The following is a 6000-nucleotide window of genomic DNA, read 5'->3' as shown; positions in this document are numbered from 1 at the left end:
ATCATGTCATCTGCAAACAGTGATGGTTTTACCTCTTCCCTTCCAATTTGGATATCTTTCATTTCTTCTTCTTGATTGCTTTGGCTAGACTTCCAATACTATGTTGAATAGAAGTGGTGAGATTGGACACCCTTGTCTTGTTCTAGATTTTAGTGGAAAGGCTTTCAGCTTTTCACAGTTGAGTATTATATTGGCTGTGGGTTTGTCATAAATAGGTTTTGTTTTGTTGAGATATGTTCCCTCTATACCCACTTTGGAAAGAGTTATTTTTTTTTATCATGAATGGATGTTGAATTTTATCAAATGCTTCTTCTTTATCTGTTGAGATGATCATGTGGTTTTTGTCTTTTCTTTTGTTGATGTGGTATATCACATTGATTGGTTCCCATATGTTGAACCATCCTTGTGAATTTGGGATGAATCCAACTTGGTTGTGGTGTATGATCCTTTTTATATGTTGTTAGATTCAGTTTGCTAATAATTTTTTGAGAAATTTGCATCTATAGTCATCAGAGTTATTGGCCTGTAATTTCCTTTTTCAGTGATATCTTTGACTGGTTTTGATATCAGGGTGATGGTGGTTTCATAGAATGAATTTTGGAGTGGTCCCACCTCTTCAATTTTTTGGAATAGTTTGAGAAGGATAGGTATAAGTTCTTTGGTGTATTTTGCTATAATTCCCCTATGAAGCCATTCAGTCCCACAACTTTGTTTGCAAGTTTTTAAAATTACAGGTTCTATATCACTTCTAGGGTTCAGTCTGTTCAAATTTTCTATTTCTTCTTGACTCAATTTTGGTAGGCTGTATGTTTCTAGAAACTTGTCCATTTCTTCTAGGTGGTCCAATTTTTTGGCATGTAACTGTTCATTGTATTCTCTTATGATTTTTTTGTATTTCTGTGCTATCAGTTGTTATTTCTCCTCTTTCTTTTTTTATTTTGTTTATTTGGGTCCTCTGGCTGTTCTTCTGGTGAGCCTGGCTAGAGGTTTATTGATTTTGTTTATATTTTCAAAAAACCAGCTCTTGGTTTTGTTGATCTTTTCTGTCATTTTTTCTTTCTATTGTATTTATTTCCTCTCTGATCTTTATTATTTCCTTCCTTCTGCTGACTTTGGGTTTTGTTTTTTCTGTTTTTCTAATTCCTTTAGGTTAGATTGTTTGTTTGAGATTTTTCTTGTTTCTTGAGGAAGGCTGTGTCACTATGAATTTTCCTCTAAAAACTACTTTTGCTGCATCCCATCGATTTTGTATGCTTATGTTTTCATTGTTGTTTCACTTGAGTTTTTTTCTGATTTCTTCTTTGATTTCATCGTTGACCCATTCATTTTTTAATAGCATGTTATTTAGTCTCCACGTGTTTGTTCTTTTCCTGTTTTTCTTTCTGTGTTTGATTTCTAGTTTCCTACCGTTGTGGTCCAAAAAAATGCTTGGATTAATTTGTATCCTCTTAAGATTTTTGAAGTCTGTTTTGTGCCCTACTGTGTTGCTTATCCTAGAGAATATTCTGTGCACACTTAAAAAGCATGTGTATTGTTTTCTTTGGATGTAGTGCCCTGTAGATATCAATTAAGTCAAACTGGTCTATTGTGTCATTTAAGACCTCTTTTGCCTTACTGATTTTCTGTCTGGATGATCTCCATTGATGACAGTGGGGTAATAAATTCTTTATTTTTATTTTATTTTTGTCCAGTTCTCCCTTTATGTCTGTTAGTATTATTTTTACACATTTAGGTTCTTCTATATTGGGTGCATATATGTTAGTGGTTGTAATATCCTCTTCTTTTATTGATCCCTTTATCACTATATAAGGCCTTTCTTCATGACCTTTGTTTGAAAGTCTATTTTGTCTGATATGAATATTGCTACCCCTGCTTTCTTCTCATTTCCATTAGCATGAAATGTCTTTTTCCATCCCCTCTCTTTCAGTCTGTGTGCGTTTTTTACCCTGAAGGGAGTCTCTTGTATGCAGCATATTGTATTTTCTTGTTTTTTTCTTTAAATCCAATCTGCCATTCTATGTCTTTTGACTGGAGCATTCAATCCCTTGATCTTTAAAGTAATTATTGATAGTTATTGATATGAACTTATTGCCATTCAAAACCTTGTTTTCCTGTTGTATTTATAGTTCTTTTTTGTTCATTTCTTTCTTTTTGTTTTTTCCTTTTTTGTGGTTTGATGATTTTCTTTTGTAGTATGCTTGAGTTCCTTTCTTTTTGGATTTTGTGAATCCATTTTATTTTTTAATAAAAATTTTTATACAATTTTTAAAGGTTACTTTCCATTTACAGTCAATACAAAATATTGGCTATATTCCTGACATTATACAATATGCTTGAGTCTATCATACTCTGTTGTATGTTCTTGATTTGTGATTCCAATGGAGTTCAAGTATGTTGACTGAGAACTATATCTACTTACTTTAAACTGACACTCTTACAAGTTCAAACACATTCTAAAAGATATACATTGTTGGGCTTCCCTGGTGGCGCAGTGGTTGAGAGTCCGCCTGCCGAAGCAGGGGACACGAGTTCGTGCCCCGGTCTGGGAGGATCCCACATGCTATGGAGCGGCTGGGCCCATGAGCCATGGCCGCTGAGCCTGTGTGTCCGGAGCCTGTGCTCCGCAACGGGAGAGGCCACAACAGTGAGAGGCCTGTGTACCGCAAAAAAAAAAAAAAAAAAAAGATATACACTGTTTTACTTCACTCCTCCACATTTTGTGATTTTGATGTTTTATTCTAAAACTTCATGCTTATCCTTTTACTGTTAATTAGAGTTATAATCGCTTTTATAATTTTTTTGATTTTTAAAAATGTATGTAATGGCTTATTTACATGAACTTCAATCTTTTCATATATTTCCTTTCCTGTTATTTTCTCTTTCCTACAGATTCTTGCCTATTTTTTATTTAGAGACAACCCTCCAGTATTTCTTTTAGGGTAGATTTACTATTGCTGAATTCTTTAATTTTGCTTTTCTGAGAAATTCTTTCTCCTAGTCTAAATGATACTCTTGCTGGTTAGAGTATCTTACATTGCAGGTTTTTCCTTTCCAGGACTTTGAATATCATGCCACTCGTTTCAGGCCTGCAAAGTTTCTGCAGAAAAATCAGTGTCTCCCCTCTACCCAAACTTTCTTGCCACCAAACTTTGAATCTTGTTGTGAGGTAGTTACTTAATAGCTTTCTCTAGTTTTCTCATTTTCCTATGGAAATTAGTCTATTCACACTTTCTATCTTTAAAATGTTTAATTTTATTAATCTGTATTTCCCTAAGAAATTATCTGTTTTGCCTAAGTTTCCAATTTTCTTTGCATAGGGCTCAGCAAACTAATCTCTTGTGATTTTTCAATCTTTCTTATGTTTCAATGGTTTACAATAACATTCATTCTCTAAAGAGAAAGCGGCAGAGAGACCTTCAAGATGGCAGAGGAATAAGATGTGGAAATCAGCTTCCTCCACACATATATATCAGAAATACAACTACATGTGGAACAACTCCTACAGAACACTGAACGCTGGCAAAAGACCTCAGACTTCCCAAAAGGCAGGAAACTCCCCCACATACCTGGGTAGGGCAAAAGAAAAAAGAAAAAACAGAGACAAAAGAATAGGGACAGGACCTGCACCTCTGGGAGAGAGCTGTGAAGGAGGAAAAGTTTCCACACACTAGGAAGCCCCTTCACTGGTGGAGATGGGATGTGGCAGGAAGGAAGCTTCAGAGCTATGGAAGAGAGTGTGGCAACAGGGGTGCAGAGGGCAAAGCGGAGAGATTCCCGCACAGAGGATCGGTGCTGACCAGCACTCACCAGCCTGAGAGGCTTGTCGGCTCACCAGCTCGGGTGGGTGGGGACTGGGAGCTGAGGCTCCAGCTTCGGAGTTCAGATCCCAGGGAGAGGACTGGGGTTGGCTGCGTGAACACAGCCTGAAGTGGGCTACTGTGCCACAGCTAGCCGGGAGGGAGTCCGGGAAAGAGTCTGGACCTGCCTAAGAGGCAAGAGACCATTGTTTTGGGGTGCACGAGGAGAGGGGATTCAGAGCACCACCTAAACGAGCTCCAGAGACGGACGCTAGCTGCAGCTATCAGCACGGACAACAGAGATATAGGCATGCAATGCTAAGGCTGCTGCTGCAGCCACCAAGAAGCCTGTGCACAAGCACAGGTCACTACCCACGCCTCCCTTCCCAGGAGCCTGTGCAGCCTACCACTGCCACGGTCCCGTGATCCAGGGACAACTTCCCCAGAAGAACACATGGTGCACCTCAGGCTGGTGAAACTTCACACTGGCCTCTACCACCACAGGCTCACCCCACCTTCCGTACCCCTCCCTGCCCCGCGCCTGAGTGAGCCAGAGCCCCCAAGACAGCTGCTACTTTAACCATATCCTGTCTGAGTGAAAAACAGACGCCCTCAGGCGACCTACATGCAGAGGCGGGGCCACATCAAAAGCTGAACCCCAGGAGATGTGCGAACAAAGAAGAGAAAGGGAAATTTCTCCCAGCAGCCTCAGGATCAGTGGATTAAATCTCCACAGTCAACTTGATGTACCCTGTGTCTGTGGAATACCTGAATATACAATGAATCATCCCAAAATTGAGGCAGTGAACTTTGGGAACAACTGTAGACTTGGGGTTTGCTTTCTGCATCTAATTTGTTCCAGTTTTATGTTTATCTTAGTTTAGTATTTAGAGTTTATTATCATTAGTAGATTTGTTTATTGATTTGGTTGCTCTCTTCCTCTTTTTTTTAATATAGATATATATTTTTTTCCTTTTTCTCTTATTGTGTGTATGTGTATGCTTCTTTGTGTGATTTTGTCTGTAGAGCTTTGCTTTTACCATTTGTCCTAGGGTTCTGTCTGTTATTTTTTATTTATTTATTATTTTAGTATACTTTTTAGTGCTTGTTATCACTGCTGGATTTGTTTTTTGGTTTGATTGCTCTCTTCTTTCTTTCTTTTTTTTAAATACTTTTTGTTTTTTTATTTTTAATAATAATTTTTTATTTTAATCATTTATTTATTTTTTCTTTTTTTCTCCATTTTCTTCTGAGCTCTGTGACTGACAGTGTCTTGGTGCTCTGTCTGGGTGTCAGGCCTGTGCCTCTAAGGTGGGAGAGCTGAATTCAAGACATTGGGCCACGAGAGACCTTCCAGCTCCACATAATATCAAACAGCAAAAGCTCTCCCAGAGATCTCCGTCTCAATGCTAAGACCCAGCTGCACTCAATTACCAGCAAGCTATAGTGCTGGACACCCTATGCCAAACAACTAGCAAGATGGGAACACAAACTCACCCATTAGAAGACAGGCTGCCTAAAATCATAATAAGGTTACAGACACCCCAAAACACACCTTGGACGTGGTCCTGCAAACCAGAAAGACAAGATCCAGCCTCATACACCAGAACACAGACACTAGTCCCCTACACCAGGAAACCTGCACAACCCACTGAACCAACCTCAGCCACTCAGGGCAGACACCAAAAACAATAGTAGCTATGAACCTGCAGCCTGTGAAAAAGAGACCCCAAACACAGTAAGTTAAGCAAAAACAGAAGACAGAGAAATACGCAGCAGATGAAGGAGCAAGGTAAAAACCCACCAGACCAAGCAAATGAAGAGGAAATAGGTAGACTACCTGAAAAAGAATTCAGAGTAAAGGTGATGCAAAATCTTGGAAATAGAATGGCAAAAATACCAGAAATGTTTAACAAGGACCTAGAAGAACTAAAGAGCAAACAAACAATGATGAACAACACAGTAAATAAAATTTAAAATTCTCTAGAAGGGATCAATAGCAGAATAACTGAGGCAGAAGAACGGATAAGTGACCTGGAAGATAAAATAGTGGAAATAACTACTGCAGAGCAGAATAAAGAAACAAAAATGAAAAAGAAATTGAGGACAGTCTTAGAGACCTCTGGGACAACATTAAACGCACCAACATTCGAAATATAGGGGTCCCAGAAAAAGAAGAGAAAAAGAAAGGGACTGAGAAAAT

This window comes from Delphinapterus leucas, chromosome 1, assembly GCF_059928025.1.
Source record: "Delphinapterus leucas isolate spDelLeu-1000000601 "Yukka" chromosome 1, BTC_Dleu_Yukka2, whole genome shotgun sequence".
Classification (NCBI taxonomy): domain Eukaryota; kingdom Metazoa; phylum Chordata; class Mammalia; order Artiodactyla; family Monodontidae; genus Delphinapterus; species Delphinapterus leucas.
This window is presented reverse-complemented; position numbering follows the sequence as displayed.